This window comes from Equus asinus, chromosome 16, assembly GCF_041296235.1.
Source record: "Equus asinus isolate D_3611 breed Donkey chromosome 16, EquAss-T2T_v2, whole genome shotgun sequence".
Taxonomy (NCBI): Eukaryota; Metazoa; Chordata; class Mammalia; order Perissodactyla; family Equidae; genus Equus; species Equus asinus.
In genome coordinates, this window is record NC_091805.1 from 42,301,984 (window position 1) to 42,323,982 (window position 21,999).

A 21,999-nucleotide genomic window follows, 5' to 3' on the forward strand; every position below is an offset into this window, starting at 1 on the left:
AAATGCAAACTAGCCTGCTAATGACAGAAGGCAGTTCAGTGGTCGTTGGGGGCCAGGGCAGAGAGAGAGATGGGCAGCAAAGGGGCATAAGGAATCTTTTGGGGATGATGTAAATGTTCTGTATCTTGATTGTGGTGGTGGTTTCACAAGTGTATACAATTTTCAAAACTCGTTGCATTTTGCATTTTCAGTGGATGTGGTTTAACTGTACGTAAATTATTTCCCAATAAAGTTGATAAGGAAAAAATAGATTCATGTGGCACAAAATTTAAAAGGTACGAAAGGTACAAACTAAGACTTCCCCACCTCAAAGCAACCACTGTTGTCAATTTCCTGTGTATCTTTCTAGAGATATTTTTACTTAACATAAATTGAAGGTCTTTACACATCAGTAGATAAAAAATCTCCCCTTTGCTTTTTTAATAGCTGCATAATTATCCCTTTGTGGCTATACCACAATTTACTGAATAATTTTCTAATTGATGGATGTTAGATTATTTCCAATCTTTTTACAAAGAAAACAACAGTGAGTTTAAACTGCTGGGGTAAAGAGTACACGAATTTTTTTATTTTTAAGGATATTGCTAAATTATCCTCCATATCAATACATATTTCTACCAGCAATGAGAGTGCCTATTTTTTCCAGTCTTGCTGGCACAGCATGTCATCAGACTGTTCAACTTGATAGGCGAAAAAATATATATCATAATCTTATTTTGTGTTTCTTTTATTATGGGTGAAATTGAGCATCTTTTCACATTTTTCAAGAGTTAGTTACAGTTGCTTTTACAGTTACTTTTTTTGAGAACTGTTTACTCATATCTGCCTACTTTTCTATAGGCTTGTTGATCTTTTCCGTATTGTCTTCTAATAGTTCTTTATACACGGACTTGGCTCTGATTCCCTAGGAAACAGAGGCTGAGGTCAAGCGGCCAAGCTCACGCTTTACTGGGGGAGTGCAATCTCAGGACAGCAAGAGAGCAGGGGAAACGGAAGTGAGACCAAAGAGGAGGGAAAACAAATACAAGGTGGGACGTTATGGAGCTGGCCACAGCTTCATGAGGAAACACAGACAATCACTCAGTTACATGAATGTCAGGGTGGGGGATGGTGGGAATGGGGAGGAGAGAATTTCATCTGTCACTTGCCTCCTATCTGCAGTCTCTCGTGGTCAACATTTGCCCCACAGGACATTAATGGCCCTGCACTTCTGGGTGCATCACCCAGCTGGCAGGGAGGCCAAATCCCGTGTCCTGTGGTATAGTGTTTCATCTGAGTCCAGAAGAGGGGAAAGTCACGTCATCCAGATCTGGGCACCGATGCAACTGTGGCCCCAGCCCAGCCTTTCCCTGGTGGAGGTCAAGCTGGGCAGAATTGTTGGGGACAAGGCAACAAGGGCGGTGGCCACTGAGGCCGCTCGGGGCACTCCACTTAGCAAGCAACTGTGGTCCAGGAGTGGCAACTGGGAATTGGAGGGAATATGTATACATGTATATGTACATATGCATATTATATAATATATAATTTATAATTTTATGTATAAATATAGATAATTTATAATTTATTTAATCAGTGCTTCAGTTTGTAATTTGACTTTGACTATTTATGGTGATTTTCTTTTGCCATGCATACATGTTTGATTTTTATGTGACTGAATTTACCAATGCTTTCAATTATGGCTTCAGCCCTTTCCTGCTCTGAGATTATGAAAAAGAAAAAAAAACCTCCCATTTTTCCTTCTGGCGCTTCTAGGATTTCATTTTTCAAAGTTTCAACATCTCTAATTCATCTTGATTTTATTTTGGTGTAAAGGCTTGTAGTATGGATCCAATTTTATTTTTTTCCAAATGGCCACACAATTGTCCCTAATATAAAAGGACATCTTTATCATATATTAAATTTTCTTTTTTTGAAGACTTTTTATTGAACTTGCTTTCACCAACTGGGTCTGAGATTCACTAGGTCTAAGAAATGATTTGTGGGAGGAGAGTCATGCAGTCGCGGAGCTGGACTTTGTCCTGCACTGTGTCCTCTCTAGAAAGAGCAACAGTGAGCAAATAGCAGGCAGTTAAAACATAATCGATACTGCACTTATAATACTGAGGTCAAAGTTTCATCTCCTTCATTTCACCAAGATGTTCCTAGTTATGGAGACATCATACCATGTTGACATATTGTAGTTTGAATTATAGCTTCTTCCCCTGGAGAGTGTCATAAAATACAAACGTAGTTTTAGATGTGCTACTTTTACTTGGCATGGCCTGTGAGATATCCTCAAAGGTGTTTAAAGTGCCAAAAGACCAGTAAGACAAAGATAAATAGGAAAAAGAAAAAAGTACATTTAGAAGAAACTGAATCTCTGAAACAACCCTTGGCCTACAGCTAACCATTTCCTTGTGCACCCCAATACAATTTTAATGACATTGAGTTATGTCTGATCTGTCCCTCCTGGCTAGACTGTAAGCTCCTTAGAGGCGCAGACTGGATGGAGAACTACCTATGTTTAATCCTAGGGCTTAACCTAAAGCCTGAAACAGTACTACGTTTCTTAAAATGTGTTTCTGGAATGAATGAAATAAGAGCAGGATAATGAATCAACTCAAATCACCTCCTTTGAAAGTTTTTCTCTCATCATCATTGCTCCCTTCAACCCCACCTGGACTTTGGGGTCCCACTGTGCCCTTTTATTTAATCACAGACTTCCCCACTTAGCCATTTGTGTGTCTGTCTTCCCCATGAGAGTGTGAACTCTTTAAAGACGAGGACTGTCTTAATCAATTTTATATCCCTAGCACCTAGTAAATACTCAATAAACATTTGCGGAGTGAATGAATGAATGTATGGTCTGTAGGCAGACTGTTAGAAAAGGTCTGAAAGTTGTTTCTATTCCTATTTTATCCCTTTTCTGAATGACCCAAGAGCTGAGAATCTTCTGTGAATAAAATCTAGATTAGAGACCTGTCAAGAACATAGATAGTGAGTTAAGCCAGGCTAACGTCTTGAGGAAAGTTACAAGGCTACGTATACCCATTTTCCATCAACCTGTGCTTATCGCTCCTACTGTCTTAGCATTTTAAACAACTGACTTTGTGCTGGACCAAATGGACTGCTTTGGGTGTAGGGAGTTAGTCCTTAGGAAAAAAAATCTCCACCTTTACCCATCCATTAGCAGCAACAAGCTACCAGTGGTTTTAGGAAAGCCGCCTTTTAGGGGACCGCCCTGGGCTTGGCTTATCACGTGAACAGACAGTTTTTATTGGTTTGCATTTCCTCAGGACACATCAGATGTTTGCCTTCGCATACCATACATTCTCAAAGCATGCAGGACATGGAGACTCACCCCAGGCGCAGCTGTCGCAAAGCTTCATCCGGCTACAGCTTCTTTGACCCTTCTCTATTACACAGGCTCATCATGGGCAAAGACTTCTCTCCCACATCACGGAACTTAGAACTTGATTCTGAATTCCCACTCTTTGTTTGCCATTGTGGCACAAGCCTTCTCTCCACTAGCCCGATGGTCTTCAATGTGCTCTGACCCCCACAGTCCCCAGTAAGTTGTAGAGCACTTGGTAGGTACTCAATAAATATGCCCTGAACTGAGAGGTTCACTGAACGAGAGGAGTTGAGCAATATCACCTCTTGGCATCAGTTCTATGTGGCATCAGTATTTGGGAGAGGTTGAGGGGGTTGTGGAGCAAAGGTGACTTCTTTAAACTTCTTTGTTTGTATATATGTCTCTCCCACAGAGAGTCCTGCTGAAAATAAATACAACCTGCCCTGTGTGTCTCCACCACAAGAGGAGCAGGCGGCAGGGGTAAGAACTGGCTTCTCTGGGGGACCTTCTCCAAAGGACACCATTTATTTACTCAGCAAATATTTACTGAGCAAAATGGGAGGAGGCAGTGCATTCCAGGGAGAGAGAACAGTTTGAAAGAAGCTAAAGAAGAACGAAAAATGGGCATGTATGGAGTCCAGTGAGTAGTGAAATTCAGGGGATAAAATCTGGAAGAGAGGAGAAAATCAATCAAGAAGAGCTTGAATGCTTGGCAAAGGAATTTGGGCATATTTCAACAGGCAAGGAGGAGCCAAAGAAAGATTTTGAGCAAGACATGGACACAATCAAAATAGCTCATTAGGAAAAATAATTTGACAGTAGTGTCTAAAATGGACTGTGATAAAGAATAATCATATCATGCAGCCAGCAATGATTGAGTACTTACTATGCACCCAACACCATGCCAAACCCTTTATGCACATTGTTTCATTCAATAAAAGCAATACATAATGCATTCAAGACTCAGTGCCTAGCACATGGTGTTTTCCAATCCTTGCAATCATCCTATGAGTTCAATATTATTATTATCTCACTTTTACAGATATTGCTTGAGGAGCAAAGAGGTTAAATATGTATACACAAGGTCAAAAAGTAATAAGTAGCTGAGCCAGGATTTAAACTCAGGTTGGTCTGACTCCAAAACTGACTCTCAAGGAAGGGAGATGTTAGGAAGCAATTGCAAAAGTCCTGACAAGGGGGCCGACCCCGTGGCCAAGTGGTTAAGTTCTCGTGCTCCGCTTTGATGGCCTGGGGTTTCGCTGGTTCAGATCCTGGGCACGGACATGGCACCGCTCATCAGGCCACGTTGAGGCAGTGTCCCACGTGCTACAACTAGAAGGACCTGCAACTAAGATATACAACAATGTACTGGGGGGATTTGGGGAGATAAAGCAGAAAAAACAAAAGATTGGCAACTGGTGCCAGGTGTTAGCTCAGGTGCCAATCTTTACCAAAAAAAAAGTGCTGACGAGTGATGATGAACTGGAGGAGAGGCAGGAGAGAAGGAAAAGAGAAAATGGATGTACAACTAAATTTGGATACCCAGCAGACATGACATAACAATTGATTGATAGACTAGTAGAGAGAGAGAATGGTCAAAGATGGCCCAAGTTCTGGAGCATGGTTGGCCAACAGAAAGATGGCACAATAATGAAAATCAAGAACATAAGAGGTAATGTAAGCAAAGGGATTCAAAATATGTTGAGTTTGATGTGCTGATAGTATTAACAAGTAGAGATATCTTGCAAGCATTTGGGAAAATCACCTTATTCCTTATACTCTCTTCCTCATTTATAACTTCTCATTCTTTTCTTTTTTAAAAAATTATTTAAAATTTTTTTATTGTGCCAAAATATATATAACATAAAATTCACCTTGTAAACATTTTCAGAGTCTTTTATTTTTAAAATTAACATAAAGTTGACTTCTGGTTTCTGGTTCAGCATGTACAGAGTTTGGAAGTCATCACTAACTAACAAGTAAAAAGCTGAACAAACTGAAAAATTAACAACTCTTCTTAGATCTATCCAAGAAGTGAGGTCACAGGGCAAACCACCACCCCCTAAATTGGAGAGACAGACAGGCAGATACAGAGAATCACAACTTACCAGAACAGAAACCGTCACAGGAACCAGTATTGGGGTAGTAAAACCTAAACTGTAATTAACGAATTACTGGAGGCTCAGTGTGGACAAATCCAAAAGTTAAAAATTTCAGGGAGGCTTGTCGTGGAGGATCCTCATATTTTTGCAAGTTTTAGCTCTAAGGGCTCTCTCAGGTTCTCATAGAGAATATCAGAGAAAAATCCCCTGATGCTTCTGGCAGGGGAAGGGGGAAAGTGACTATTTTGAAATAGGCCAGAGCGTTCTGTTCTGCTCAACAGGGCCTGACCTCAAGAGAAACCATTTTTCCAGAGCCTAACATATTGTGGTTTTATCAGAGCTTAATGAAATTGAGGGAAGGGAAATATCCAACTCTAGCCATCCTGTTCCATCTAAGAGGAGAGAAAACTAAGAAGCACATGTGAAGTTCACAGTCCAGGGGTACAGACTCACCAACAGACTTGGACTTACTCATAGGAATACAGAATGCTTACCCTCTCCCCACATCTTACCACCACATCACTAAAGGTCTATTTATCATAGTTCCTTTCACCCAGTACATCATGTTTGGCTTTCAACAAAAAAATTACAAGGCATACTAAAAAGCAAAAATCACAGTTGCAAGAGACAAAGAAAACATCAGAACCAGATTCAGATAAGGCAGGGATGTTGGGGTTATCAGACCAGGAGTTTAAAATAACTATGATTAATATGCTAAGAGTTCTAATGGAAAAAGTAGACAGCACGAAAGAACAGATAGGTAATGTAAGCAGAGAGATAGAAGGTCCAAGAAAGATTCAAAAAGAAATGCTAGAGATAAAAAACACAATATTAGAAATAAAGAATGCCTTTGATGGGCTCATTAGTAGAGTGAATACGGCTGAGGAAAGAATCTTTGAGCTTGAGGATATGAAAGTAACTTCCAAAACTGAAAATCAAAGAGAAAAAAGACTGAAAAAAGTGGAAAAGAATATCCAAGAACTGTGGGACAACTGCAGAAAGGGTAACTTTTGTATAATGGGAATACCAGAAGAAGAAAAAGAGAAGAGAATGGAAGAAATATTTGAAGTAATCATGGCTGAGAACTTTCCCCAAATTAATGTCAGATGCCAAACCACAGATCCAGAAAGCTCAAAAAATACTGAGTAGGACAAATACTCAAAAATCTACACCTAAGCATATCATATTTAAACTACATAAAATCAAAGATAAAGAAAAAATCTTGAAAGAAGCCAGAGGAACAAAATACTCTGCCTAGAGTAGAACAAAGATAAGAATTAATTTGACTTCTCAGAAACCATACAAGCAAGAAGACAGTAGAGTGAAATAATCAATTGTTGAGAGAAAAAAGCCACCAATCTAGAATTCTGTACCTTGTGAAATTATCCTTCAAAAGTGAAGGAGAAATAAAGACCTTCTCAGACAAACACAAATTGAGGGAATTTGTTGCTAGTAGATCTGACTTGCAAGAAATGTTGAAAGAAGTTCTTTGAAGAGCAGGAAAATGAGAGATCAGAAACTCAGATCTACATAAAGGAAGGAAGAGCATCAAAAAAGGAATAAGTGAAGGTAAAATTAAAACTTTCATTTTTCTGTCTCTTCAATAAATGGTGTTGGCAAAACTGGACAGCCACATGTAAAAGAAAGAAAGTAGACCATTCTCTTACACCATACACAAAAATTAAATTCAAAATAGATTAAAGACTTGAAGGTAAGACCTGAAACCGTGAAACTTCTAGAAGAAAACATAGGCAGTCCGCTCTCTGACATTGTTCTTAGCAGCATATTTTCAAGTACCATATCTGACTGGGAAAGGGAAACAATAGAAAAAATAAACAAATGGGACTACATCAAACTAAAAATCTTCTGCACAGTAAAGGAAACCATCAACAAAACTAAAAGACAACGTAACAATTGGGAGAAGATATTTGCAAACTATATATCTCAATAGGGGCTAATATCCAAAATATATGAAGAACTCATACACATACATTTCAACAACAAAAAAGCTAACAACTCAATTAAAAAATGGGCAAAAGATCTGAACAGATATTTCTCCAAAGAAGATATATAGATGGCAAACGGGCACATGAAATGATGTTCAACATCATTAACTATCAGGGAAATGCAAATCAAAACTATGAGATATCATATCATCTCATTCCCGTCAGAATGGCTATAATTAACAAGACAGGAAACAACAATTGTTGGAGAGGATGTGGAGGGGAGGGAACTCTCATACACTGCTGGTAGGAGTGCAAACTGGTGCAGCCACTATGGAAAACAGTATGGAGATTCCTAAAAAAATTAAGAATAGAACAGAACTACCATCCAATCCAGCTATTCCAGTGCTGGATATTTATCCAAAGAACATGAAAACACAAATGCATAAAGATACATGCACCCCTATGTTCATTGCAGCATTATTCACAATAGCCAAGACTTGGAAGCAACCTAGGTGCCCATCAAGGGACGAATGGATAAAGAAGATGTGGTATATATACACAATGGAATACTACTCAGCCATAAGAAATGATGACATCCAACCATTTGTGACAACATGGATGGACCTTTAGGGTATTATGCTAAGTGAAATAAGTCAGAGGGAGAAAGTCAAATATTATGATCTAACTCATAAGTAGAAGATAACAACAACAACAAACAAACACAGAGAGAGAGATTGGATTGGTGGTTACTCAAGGGGAAGGAGGGAGGGAGGAGCGCAAAAGGGGTGATTAGGCACATGTGTGTGGTGTTGGATTGTAACAAGTCTTTGGGTGGTGAAATCTACACAGAAATTGAAATATAACGATGTACATGTGAAATTCATATAATGTGATAAACCAGTGTTACTGCAATAAAAAGTAAATAAATAAAATTTTAAAAAACACTTTAGTTTTTCTTATTCTTATTTGATCTAAAAGATAACAGTTCAGGGCTGGCCTGGTGGTGCAGTGGTTGAGTTTGCGTGTTCCACTTTGGCGGCCTGGGGTTTGTGGGTTCAGATCCCGGGCACAGACCTACACACTGCTTATCAACCCACGCTGTGGCAGCATCCCACATACAAAATAGAGGAAGAGTGACACAGACATTAGCTCAGTGACAATCTTCCCCGAGCAAAAAGAGGAAGGTTGGCAACAGATGTTAGCTCAGGGCCAATCTTCCTCACCAAAAAAAGAAAAAGATAACAGTTTGCTTGGAGGGAAGAATTAGGAATATTTTGTTATTATAAGATGCTTACACTATTCCTGTAGCGGTATAGTGTTATTTGAAAAGGGACTTGGATTAGTTGTAAATGTATATTGCAAACTCTAGGACAATCACTAAAAAAAGCAAAAAAGGAAGTGTAATTGATGTGCTAAGAAAGGAGAGAAAATTGAATCATAACAAAATACTCAGCTGAAACTACAAAATCCAGAAAATAGTGGAAGGCAAAAATAGGAACAAAAAACAAGGATAACAAATAAAAAATAGTAAAAATATGGTACATATTAATCCAACTATATCAATAAGCACTTTAAATGTCAATGACCTACTATATCAACTAAAAGACAGAGATTGTCAGAGTGGATCAAAAAATATTACCCAATTAGGGGCCAGCCTGGTGGCACAGCGGTTAAGTTCACATGTTCCAAACGGCCCAGGGTCCACCAGTTCAGATCCTGGGTGCAGACCTAGCACCACTTGGCAAGCCATGCTGTGGTAGGCGTCCCACATATAAAGTAGAGGAAGATGGGCACGCATGCTAGCTCAGGGCCAGTCTTCCTCAGCAAAAAGAGGAGGATTGGCAGCAGATGTTAGCTCAGGGCTAATTTTCCTCAAAAAAAAAAAAATCATAATACCCAATTATACGTTGTCTACAAGAAATCCACTTTAAATATAATATAGATTATGTATAAATATATACATGAGTAAAAGTAAAAGGGTGGAGGGGCTGGCCCCCGGCAGAGTGGTTAAGTTCATGCACTCTGCTTCAGTGGCCCAGGGTTTCGCCAGTTCAGATTATGGGCGCGGACATGGCACCACTCATCAGGCCATGCTGAGGTAGCGTCCCACATGCCACAACTAGAAGGATCCACAACTGAAATATACAACTATGTACTGGGAGGATCTGGGGAGAAAAAGCAGGGAAAAAAAAAAAGTAAAAGGATGGGAAAAGATATGCCATGTTAACACTAGCCAAAAGAGAGTGGGAACAAGTTCTTGCACTCAGCATAATGCCTTTGAGGTTCATCCAAGTTGTTCCATGCATCAATAGTTTGTTCCTTTTTAATCCATTGTATGTATTTACCACAGGTTTTTTTTATCCATTTACTCATTGAAGGACATTTGTATTGTTTCAATTTTTGGCAATTATAAATAAAGCTGTTATAAATATTCCTGTACAGGTTTTTATGCGAACATAAATTTTCATTTCTCTAGGGTAACTAGCTATGGGTGCAATTGCTGGGTTGTATGGTCATTTATGTCTCATTTTATAAGAAATTTGTCCAGTTGTCTTCCAGGGTGGCTGTACCATTTTGCATTCCTCCCAGCAATGTATTGGAACAATGTTCTAACATGTGAAAGCACCCTCGTCAGCACTTGGTGAGTGTTTTTATTTTCACAATTCTAACATGTGTCATGTTATCTCATTGAGGTTTTAATATGAATTTTCCTAATGGCTAATGATGTTGAACCTCCTTTCATGTGTTTATTTGCTTTGTTTATCCTCTTTAGCAAAATGTTTAAGTCTCTTGCTCATTTTTTGATTGGATTATTTGCTTTCTTACTGTCAAGTTTTGAGTTCTTTATATACTCTTGATACAAATCCTTTGTTAGGCACATGATTTGTGAATACTTCCTCCCAGTCTGTAGCTTATGTTTTCATTCTTCTTAATTGTTTCTTCACAGCCAAAGTTTTTGCTTGTGATGAAGTCCTATGTCTCCATATTTTTCTTTAATGGGTCATTCTTTTCTTGTCATGTCTTAGAAGTCTTTGCCTAATTCCAGGTCATGAAGATTTTCTCTCATGTTTTCTTCCAAAACTTTTGTAGTTTTATGTTTTACATTTAAATTACACAGGTTAAACATCTATTCAGAATTAATTTTTGTATAAGCGTGAGTTTGTTTTTCTGCATATGGATGCCTCACTGTTCCAACATAATTTGTTGAAAAAGCTATCCTTTGGTGAATTGTCTTTGCCCCTTTGTAAAACATCAATTGGCCATATTTGTGTGTATCCATTTCTAGCTTCTCCATTCTGCTTCACAGATCTATATATCTCTCCTGTTTCCCATACCACACTCTTTTGATTACCGCAGCTTTGTGGTAAATCAGGCAGTGATTTAAAATCGGTTAGTGTGATTCTTCCAACTTTGTTCTTCTTTCTCAAATTCCTTTTAGCTATTCTAGTTCCTTTGCTTTTCTGTATAAATTTTAGAATAAGCTTGTCTATATCCACCAAAAATCTGCTGAGGTTTTGATTGGAATTAGTTAAATTTATTTATCAAGTCAGAGAGAATCAAATCTATCGTCTACTGAGTCTTCCAGTCCCTGAACATGGTATGTCTCTCCATTAATTCAGGTCCTCTTTGATTTCTTTCATCAGTGTTTTGTAGTTTTGAGCATACAGAACCTGTGTGTATTTTAGGAGATTTATATCTAAATATTTGATTTTTTAAGCTATTGTAAATAGTATTGGTGTTTTGAATTTTGGTTTCCAATTTTATTGCCAGTGTATAGACATATGATTAATTTTTCTGTATTGACCTTAGATTCTGCAGCCTTGCAAAACTCACTTACTAGTCTTAGATGATTTTTCCTGTGTGTATGTGAACTCTTTGGGGTTCTCTGTGCATAAGGATAGTTTTATTTCTTCCTTTATGATCGATGTGCCTCTTATTTTAAAAAAATCATAAATGGATGGTGAATTTTGTCAAATGCTTTTCATGCATCAATTGTTATAACTATAACCATGTTGTTTTTTCTTTAAACGGTAAATATAGGAATTACATTGATTAATTTTCAAATAATGAATAAGCCCTGTGTTCCTTGGATAAACCCCACTTGGACATTGTGTATTATTCTTTTTTATTATATTGTTGGATTTGATTTTCTAATATTCTGTTGAGGATTTTTGAGTCTATGTTCATGAGAGATATTTGTTTTTAATTTTCTTTTCTTGTGATGTCTTTTTCTGGTTTGAGTATAATGATATCCTATTAATGGACCAATACTTTATTTTAAAAAGGATAGAACCTGATAAACGACAAGCATTCTGCAAACATCCCATAGACATCACCTCCTAGATTCTGAGCCAGTGACATTTGCTGAGTTGTGAGTTGAATATAATTTCTTTTATGTTTTGCTTCTGAATCCAAAATACAGATGGTAGTCATGTTGGCTGCAGCAATAACTAACTTCGGTAATCTCACTATCTTATTGCCAATTATTAAAACTAGTCTTCCTTGCTGCCACATTTTCAGTAATTGATGCAACATGCATTTTCCTACAGCTGCACTATCAACCGGATCTCTTTGTTTTCTTCTTCTGTTTTGAATCCACACCTAAAATGGGACAAAATCTACCAGCCAGGTGAGCCAAGGCCTCTGTGCAGTTCACAACTATGTAGATTTCTAGGGGACATCGGGCATTTCTGCCTCCTTCTCCTCCAGAATGATGCAAATAGTTCAGATAACCCCAGGCCTCTAGACAAGCATGGCATTTGGCTGAACAGATTGCCTATCTGGGGCCCACGGTCATTCAAGTAAAGGCCAGGCTGGGTCATCAATGTGAAAGTAGACAAGGGGAGAACGTTCCACCAGGCAGCCCCTCTCTAAGCGATGGGAGGAATAGATGAGAAGTCAGCTATTCATTTGTTTCGTTTCATTTTCAAGAAGATAATTTTTAATTTATTCCTAAGTGTTAAATTGATATAGTCTTAATGTGAAGGGATGTCTATGAAATGGGGTGGGAAATTAAATAATAAATACATTAAAATAGTTAAAATTCATGTAGTGCTTTTTATATGTCAGACACTGCTCTAAGCTCTTTACATATATGAACTCATTTATTGTGACAAAACCCTCGATAAAGGAGGTATTGTTATCTCGATTTTCCCTGGTAACTGTCACAAGAGGGGTTGCAGAACAATATGGATAGTCTTATTTGTGCAATAAAAAAAAATCCACATATGAAAATACAAAAAATCTGATGTGGGGGTGTGGCGCCTCACTCTAAGCCTGGAGTGTGGGAGTGCATGGGGACAGAGGATTTTCTGTTTTGTTGCACACACATCTGTTTGTTTAGATTTTTTTAACACGTATGCATTAATTTTATTAAAATTAAACTTTTCTTCAAATTATTCACCAAAAAAAGGTAATATACACTCGTAGAATTTTTAGAAAATGAGAACAAGTACAAATGAGAAAATGAAAATGACCTGTAATCTCACCACGGAGAGGAAAGGAGCATTTTGGTGTTTACCTTTTCAATTCTTTTCTATTTGTATAAATATATAATTTTATGTTTATCAAAAAATTGTTTCACACTTGTGCGATAATAAAAAATATATGTTGGTCTCTGTTCCTGCTTCCTGACACCCGGCTCCTGAAACCCTTGTAATATCCTGGGGGATAGGAGTGTCTTTTGTTCCAATGAGGTGACTCTTGGTGGGCTCCTGGATGAGGGCTGGTCACCATGAAGACCAAGCCATGATTAGAAGCTTGGAATTTTCAGCCCCACACCCCATTCTCTTGAGAAGGGAGGAGGGCTGAAAATGGAGTTAATGATGGATCATGCCTATGTGATGAGCCTCCACAAAACCCCAAAAGAACGGGATTCGGAGAGCTTTCATGTCAGTGAGCACATGGAGGGGGTGGGAGAATAGAGTGTTGGGAGGGGGCAGGGAAGCTCTGCGTCCCTTCCCACACACCTCAACCTGTGCATCTCTTCCATCTGGATGTTCATCTGTATTCTTTCCCATATCCTTTGATAAACTGGTAGATGTAAGTAAATGTTTCCCTGAGCTCTGTGAGCTGCTTTAGCAAATTAATTGAAGCCAATGAGGGGGTCATTGGAATCTCTGATCTGTGGCCAGTTGGTCAGAAGCACAGGTGATAGCCTGGGCTTGCGACTGGCAGCTGAAGCGGAAGGCGGGGGCAGTCGTGTGGGACTGAACCCTTAACCTGTGGGTTCGGACACTGTCTCCAGGTAGATAGTGAAGGAATTGGGTTGCATTGTGGGACATGTAGCTGGTGTCACAGAGAATTGCTTGGTGTGGGAAGAAACCTCTACACATTTGGTGACCAGAACTGAAGTGTTCTATGGACAAGTAAAGGAGACATACAGGAGAGAAACACTGTAGGGAAGAACTGGGGTTTTCCCTATACACAGGTGGGAAAACTGAGTTCTTCCACATATAACACTGTAATGTTGTCTTAAAAGCTGCTTTTTTAAGTTAGCAATTTTATCATGAACATCTTTCCATGTCATTAAACATTCTTCTGCCTGGTTGCACGGTATTGCCATATTTTGGGTCGCCTACTGCTGAAATCTTCTTTTGCTATTGGAAGTGGAACAGGGCAATTAATTGAACATTTTATGTTACAGAATAACCTGATTGAGAAATCAGCCATAACTGGTTTTCTTGGCTGTAGACTCTTCAGGAAAGAATGTGAAGTATTTTTCCCACATCCTCCCAGGAGGGCCACCAGGGCTTCCAGTCCTGGAGGTCAAGGAGCATTGGAGCTGGTTCTGCAGTTGGGGAGTGGGAGTAGCCTTACCTGTCGGACAGTGACTTCCAGTATCTGAGAAGAGGGTGGGAGATCATGAGTGTCCACAAGTGGCAGAAGTTGAGATCCAAATGGAACACACACACCCTCCCACCTCCCAGGATGGCAAAACCTGGTACAGAGATGGCTGTAAGGAGGAGGCTGGAAGAAAGACCACTAAGTGGCCAGTTGTTGGGCAAAGCCACTGTGAGTGGGCAGCTCACCAGCCTGCCTGGAGAAGCAGTGCCCACGACAGGAAGCACCAGCATTCAGCAAGGAGCACAAGGAGCAACTGTAACTGTGGCCATCTCTACTGAATAAGGACCAGCTGCCCCAGTTCTACAAGATCGAGTCCTTTGCTTGTTTGGGAGATTTTTTGTGACTTTTGTTTTTGTAAAATCCAACGTTCCGAGGGAAGAAGCCCTAATAATGACATTAAATTTCTCACTAACTGTGGATGGGACTTGGGACCAGATTTAAATAAACTTGGACAAATAAAGAACATTGGCATTTTGTTTCCCATCAAGTGTCTTGGAGCTATTCATTCCTCACTTACATGTGACACCATGAGGGACGTTCATGTGGCTAAATCTTTGTGTCATCCTTGAACACTGGCTGTTCATTTCAAATGTCTTCTTGGCCCCCTAAGTGGGGGACAAGGTCTGCTGGGTCAGTCACCTCTGTGGATTAAGCTCCTTGGATTAAGGGACCAGCACTGAGCCAAGAGAGATAAAGGTGGGAAACCTGGTTGTAGTCCTTGCTCTATCACTAATGTGCTTTATAACTTTGAGCAAGTTTCTTCACTTCTCCGTACCTCCATTTTCTGGTCTGTAAACTTTTTTTCTTTTTTTGAGGAAGATTAGCCTTGAGCTAACTACTGCCAATCCTCCTCTTTTTGCTGAGGAAGACTAGCCCTCAGCTAACATCCATGCCCATCTTCCTCTACTTTTTATGTGGGACGCCTACCACAGCATGACTTTTGCCAAGTGGTGCCATGTCCGCACCCGGGATCCAAACTGGTGAACTCCAGGCCGCCAAGAAGCGGAACGTGCGAACTTAACCGCTGTGCCACCGGGCGGGCCCCTGGTCTGTAAATTTCTATGAACCAGCAGGTCTTTGCCCCTTGAGAGCCCTTGGCCTATAGGAAGTCTAGACAAACTCACTGGTAAATTGAGTGACATATCTAAGGAAACCATAAGCAGCTCAATATTCTCCTATGTGCTCCAGTCAGACCAGGTTGCAGGCCATGTTCCAAATACTCTAAGTTTCACATCTCCATAGTTTCGTTCTTGCTCTTCCCCTAGAATGAGTGTCCCTGATTTCTGCCTGTTGAAATCCTACTCATCCTTTAAGGTTCAACAAAAATGATTCTCATCTGCGAGGCTGCCCCACTACTTCCACAGGAAGCCGTCTTTCTTTTTCTTCTACAGGCATCTTATGGCTTTGACTACAGTTATCAGGGTACATTTTGCAAGCTCCCCAAAGGCAAGGGCTGGGCCTCATTCATTCTGCGTCCCCCACAGGACCCAGCCCAGGATTCTACATGTTATGGTGCAGCCAAATGTCTGTGGAACTAAAATCTGGACCTGGACCTACGTTTGGATGAAGTTTCAGGCTATTTCAGGCCCCGGAATGGGCGGGGTGATAAGGGGAATGCTGGCTCTGGGAGATCAAAGTCCTGGGTGCAACGCAGCCTGGGCTTCACTGACTGGAAGGGCCTCTCTGCTCCCCTCCTCTCCCCACACCCACGCCTCCTCACCAGCCCCTTCAGGAGCAAGGAAACACTGTGTACTAGGTACTCTCCTCCATCAGATCCTTGGGACCTTTAGAACTCTCACCATACCCACTCCTTCTTTGGGTCCCTGTAAAAAGGACAAAGGCCTGAGCAGGTCTGCAGGAAATGGTTGGAGGGGCGGTGGGGAGAGGCCAACGTCCAAGCCCCTGGTCTCTGGCTTGGTCCCACTCTTGCTCTTGGTCTAAACATTGTGTTGACCCCTTGTCCCGGCTCTGTTTGGAGTGTGGAAGTGGCATGAGCTCATCCTAGAGGCTGAGGAGTCTTTGCTCACTGCTGCAGAATGGGACAAATGCTGAGGGTGGGGATGAGGGAGGTTAACTCTTTTCCTGGAGAAGAGGCCAGGCTTGCACTGGGTAAGTGGAGCCTTCAACCCTCTAAAGCTGCCCAGGCAGAACCCCTTTGCACCATGGAGCAGAAGGGAGGTTTTCAAGATCCAGACAGACAGGTGTGAGGGGCAGCCTTGGGAATCCAGGTGGACTACAGGGAGGACCAGGAGGGTGAAATGGTTAATGGTTTGTTGAAAAACAGGGAGAGTCACTCCTCCAGGGGCCCAGCTGGCTGCAAAGCCAGGAGCAGAGGCTCCAAGAGTGATGCAATGGGGCCCGCCCTGTACACCAGAGAGGGTGAGGAAGGCAGGCTCCCACCCAGCAGCAGCCTCCACACAACCGACAGCTGACCGTTCTCTCTCTTCCAGCTCCAACAAACCAGCCGCAGGGCAGGGCCTTTGAGGCAAAGGGGGCAAGACCCCAGCCACTTGAGATTTGGGCAGTTGCAGTTTCTGCCTGTCCTACTCCATCCAGCCCCAGTGCCTTCCAGCCAAGGAAAATGCTCTGCTAGCCTCCAACAGGGTATCTAATTGGCCTGGCCAACCTCATGTCTCTCCCAGTTCCAGGACTGTTTCCCATCCTAGGGGCAGAAGGCAGGCAGGAAGTGGAGAGCAATGCAGTGCCTGATCCTGGCAAACTGGCACCTCCACCTCCCAGCCCACTCTCCATTGTCTTCAGACAAGATATGTACCAGGGAGATAGTATTCCAGAAACTTCTAAAAGACTCAGGGCAACTCCAAGAGTGGGTAAGTTGATCTGAACTCTGGAGACGGACTGCGTCCTCCTCCCCACTCTGGGTCTGGCACAGTCTCAGGGGCAGGGAGAGTATGCCATTTACTTCTAAGAAGGACTTTGCAGCATGGGGCACATGGAGAGAGTAAGGAGGATGGCCCCTCTCTGAGAAGGTATTTAGGGGCTCAGATTTTGCGATGAAGTCTTGGTATGGACACTAAGCTCCATGAGGACAGGAACTGTGTCCACCTTGTTGACTGCAGGTTCCCTGGCACCTAGCACTGCTCCTGACACAAAGCCCGTGCTCAGTAAATAACTGACCAGCAGAGACCTGGGCCGGGGGTGAAGTCCAAGGCTAGTTTCACAATTTCTGGAGTCTTGCTTTTTTGATAAACTCCTCACCACACACACACACACACACACACACACACACACACACACACAGAAAAGTACACAAAGTAGCACAAAGAATCATCCAAACAGCTTCCTTGAACATTGTTTACAATTACTAGAAGCCTTCTCAGCCTTAACTTTTATAGGCTGCAGCTTTGGAAACTGAAGAAAGATCCATCAGGATCTCTGGTCCAACCCAGAAAAAAGCATTTGAGAAAGTTTTGAGGGGCTGCTGGACACACAGTAGCCAGACCCTGAGGCTAGGCTGGGTCAGGAAAGCGGCACTTGCTCAGGGCTGGGGCAGTTCCAGTCCCCCTTGTGAAGGAAGTACAACCCCAGCGTAAACAAGTACTCAGTACCAGCAATGACAATCTTTTCCTGCAGCAAGCAGGTTTCTGCTAACGCTCATCTTTCTGGGAAGCAGGGCACAAAGAGAATTCCACATTCTCGACAAAAATTCCCTTCCCCTCCAGATTTTTAGCCTGGATCCACATCTCAGTAACTCACATTCGCACAATACTTGTAACTTATTCAAACTCTTTTATATTTATTATTTTGTTGGATTGGATCATCACAAGCCCCCGCTGAAGAGCTATCATTCTGTTTTGCATGAGGAAACAGAGGCCCAGAAAGGTCCAGGATGCCAGCAGCCAAGTTGGTAGCAGAGTCAAGACTTGAGGTCGCATCTCTGTCGGCCCTGATGCCCAGCTTCCCTCCACGCCACACAGCCTCCCCATGAGTCAGCCATCACGAGTTCCAGGCACCGGAGCTCACATCCCCTTACAGCAGAAAGGTACTGTCTCCCAGGCCCTGTTTACAGCCAGACAATTGGCCCCACTACTAACATTTTTGCTCCTTCTCTCTGGCGGGACCTGGTATTGTGACCCACCCTTGTCTGTTTTGCTGGAAAGCCGTTCCCACTCTGACTCCTACCCCCAACAGACTCTCTGTTTATATTACACTGTTAGAAACAACTTAAATGCCCAACAATAGGAAAATGGTTAAGCAAACTCCTAGGGCAATATGATGGAACCCTTGGAAACACTGACAATGACAAGCATGTAAATGATGTCTGTATGTGGTCTCTGCTTTCAAAATACTGTAATTTATCAAAGCAGAAAACAAAATAACATGTACCTACTGATCACAGGTATGTAAAAGTGAGCTTTGGCAAACTGATTAAAACCTGAAGTGAATTTACAGAGATTAAAGAGATTTTTATCATCGCCAGTTTTTTCCCTATAAAGATTATGTTCAAAACAATAATAAATAGTAAAATGATAATAAATATGATCATAATAAGCAGAGGAAGAGGCAGAGAAGGAGGAGTCTTTCTTGGAACCCAGGGACTGCCTATCTTCTCTAAAGGGCTGGAATTGAAGAACGGGGAGGGAAGGAGGCTGGAAGTGGGGAATGAGGGAGTTCAGTGCGAAGCAGGAGCCAGGCCCGCCTGGGGAGCCAGCCCCCAGAGCTGCAGAGGTGCAGCTGGGAGCCTGGCCCCAGGAGTCCCTCGGGGCCAACAGGGCAGATTAGCAATCTGGAGTCGCACTCCATGGACAGCCTTCACATCAATTACAATGTCAATGGTGCCTCCCTGAGTTGTGCAACATGGTGGTTCATGGGACACAAAGAAGATGGACATAGGGCCACTGAGCTGTTCACCTGTTTCCATACTTCTATTGTCATCTGAGATCTCTTGTAATTTTTCTGCACCTTTCATTTCAAAGGGCTAAAGTGGGGCCTGGCCTAGAAGAAGTGAAAGGCCTACAGGAGAGACCAGCCTTGTTCTGGTGGGGTGTCAGACGGGCAGGGTACAGATGGTGTGAAAGGCACCAACCTCGGCTCCCCTGGGACACGAGGACAGCACACTCCACAGACATATCAAACTCAATTTATGTCTTAAACTGACTCCTTATCTCAGCAACCCCTCCACGCAGGCCTGCTTCTCCTCCTGTGTTCCCCATCTCTGTGTATGTCATCACTACCTACCCACATCTGGCTCTGGCTTCAGCTCTCACTCTGCCCTACTTTGCACCCTATGCCCCACCCGCACTGAACTATTTACAGTTCCCATAATACGCCAAGTTCTTTCATTGCCCTGCCTTTTCTCATGCTATTCCTTCAGCCTGGAATCCCTTCCCTACCTTGTCTAGCTGTTTATCTGTCAAGCATCAGCTCAAGCAGCCTCTCCCTCTACGAAGCCATTCCTGCTCATCTCCTCATCCCTATCCCAGCCCCTCATCTGTCCCCAGGTAGAGATCAGTACTTCATTTGCCTCTGTCGTCCCAATGTCTAGCTGGACAGCATTCAATGTATATTTTATGAAAAAAAAAAAGAATGAAAGTTGAGGGTAAATTTTAGGGTGGACAGAAGAGTGAATTTGATTAACAAGACTAAGCCCACGTGTGGTACCCCAGTGGCACCATGTTTCTGGTAACAGCATTTCCCAATTCATCTTTACTCCTAGGCTATTCCTTTCTCGAGCAGGGTCCCCTCTGGTCTCTGGGCCCTTTGGGGACTTCCCCTGACCGCACACAACAGGTGCACCTATCCTTGGGTCCCTGCTCTTCTCAAACACTGGCCCCTGATGGCTTCTCTTGTCTGTGTGTGGATTGTGCTTTCAGGGGAGTGAGCCCTGAATTACCCACCTGACTCAGCTCAGAGGCGTTGATCTGGTAGGTGGGTGAGTGGGCTGAAGACAGGTCATTTCTTGACATCCGTGAGAGGGAACGCCTCAGCTGGGGGATGTGGGGTCATCTAGGAGAGGTGGGGGCAGCGTGCAATGGTTCTCACCAATGTTATGTCATCACACTCTCTGGCAAGCTCTCTGGTGAGCTCTTTGATCTCCAGCCACACATGGAGGGGGCGATGGCAGCCACCCATGTCCTCTGCAGCAGGCTGGTTTCCAGAAATGCCCTTGGCCTTGTCCTGACATGAACCACGTAGGCCAGCTGCCTTTCCACCAGAGCGGGGAGTGCTGCCCCTTCAGCCTTCCAGTCTACGCACCTCAACTCCCCTAGGTCAGCCTCCTCAGCCTCCCCTTGGGCCAGGCACTCAGGTAAGTGGAGTCAGATCTGCTGGTCTTTCTTGGTTCAAGCTGCAAAGGTACTGCTTCCCCTAACCTGGCCCTGTCTTCACCATCCCCAGCAGCAGCAACAGCCAATTCTGTGAGCTTGGTGTTAGGGAAAACCTGTTGCTTTGGTTCAGGAGGAGCAAAAAAGAGGCTAAACTTCAGTCTCCAGGAACCTCACAATCTGAATACAAATATGCACAGCACAACTGGGGGTCGGAGAACAAAGCTCTCAAACGGTGGAATTTATTTATTTATTTTTTTGGTGAGGAAGATTGGCCCTGAGCTAACATCTGTTGCCAATCATCTTCTTTTTGCTTGAGGAAGATTGTCACTGAGCTAACATCTATGCCAGTCTTCCTCCATTTTGTATGAGGGATGCTGCCACAGCATGGCTTGATGAGCAGTGTGTGGGTCCATGCCCAGGATCTGAAGCCACGAACCTCGAGCCACTGAAGCAGAGCACATGAACTTAACCACTATGCCACAAGGCTGGCCCCTAAACAATGGAAATTTTAAACATCAAGTCCAAAAGACAGACACACCTATGCCCTTTTATTTTTAAACAAGTTATCCTAAGCCACATGTTTTCCTATTTAAGGGATGTGGAGTTTTCACCTCTGTTCCAACTGGCCCTGCCTCTGGTCTGTGAGCAGACAGCTCTCATCCCCAGATTCTGACAACAGTTCCGGCAAACCTATAGGACGAAAGCTACTTCAGGCCATATGTCCAAAGAGTCCTAGGTGGGCAGGTCTACCCCTGGGCCCTGGCTGGGAGATGAGGAGAAAGGTACCAGTCTGGTACCCTCATAAGTGAATCTATTATTCTGGTCCCCCATCTCTCTGTCCCTTATGCTACAGGAATACTCCTTAGAGGGAAGTGGAGGGGCTTGAAAGAGTGGGCAGATGAGAGAATCCTGACAGTTAAAGACCAGGATCTGCAGAAGTGTGCATCCTACCAGGCACTTCCACAGGCTGCTTCAAACAGACAGTCTGATGGGTTTGGAACATGGGCTTCTCTGGCTAAGACTTCTGGAGCCCCACAGGCAAGTATTTCACACTCTTCCCAACCCTGAACATAAACCAGTGGGGAAAATGTCACTTCAAACCACAGCTTCTTTCTTGAAAGAGCTGACACTGTCAGAAACCTGCTGGGTTTCTAGATACCAAAAGGTGGGTTTGGGGAGAAATTTGGGGAAAGGGTAGTGGGAAGACTTGAACAGTTGGCACAGTAGAGAGGAATCTGGCTTCCCAGTCAATCAAGGAGGGGAGGATGAGGTGGAGGGATGGGAAGGGAATAAGAGGAGGAAGCTAGATTAGACGGCAATGGGCTAGGGAGCTTTGTGGAGTGGTGAGGCCAACGAGAAATCCTGGGTGACGAGATAGCCAAAATAACTTTTCAGAACATTTCAGGAATATGATTTCAAATTGTTTGCTGTGTGATGTAATCTCTCCCCAGTGGCCCACAAACCTTCATTAAAAGTTCTGCTGCATG

At 42.7% G+C, this 21,999-nt stretch overlaps 1 pseudogene; it reads right to left on the minus strand.

Moving 5' to 3' along the window:
* The window catches only part of LOC123277542 (L-lactate dehydrogenase B chain pseudogene), a 134,754-nt pseudogene extending 131,127 nt beyond the window's left edge, over positions 1 to 3,627 (minus strand).
* Between the last annotated feature and the right edge of the window lie 18,372 nt (positions 3,628 to 21,999).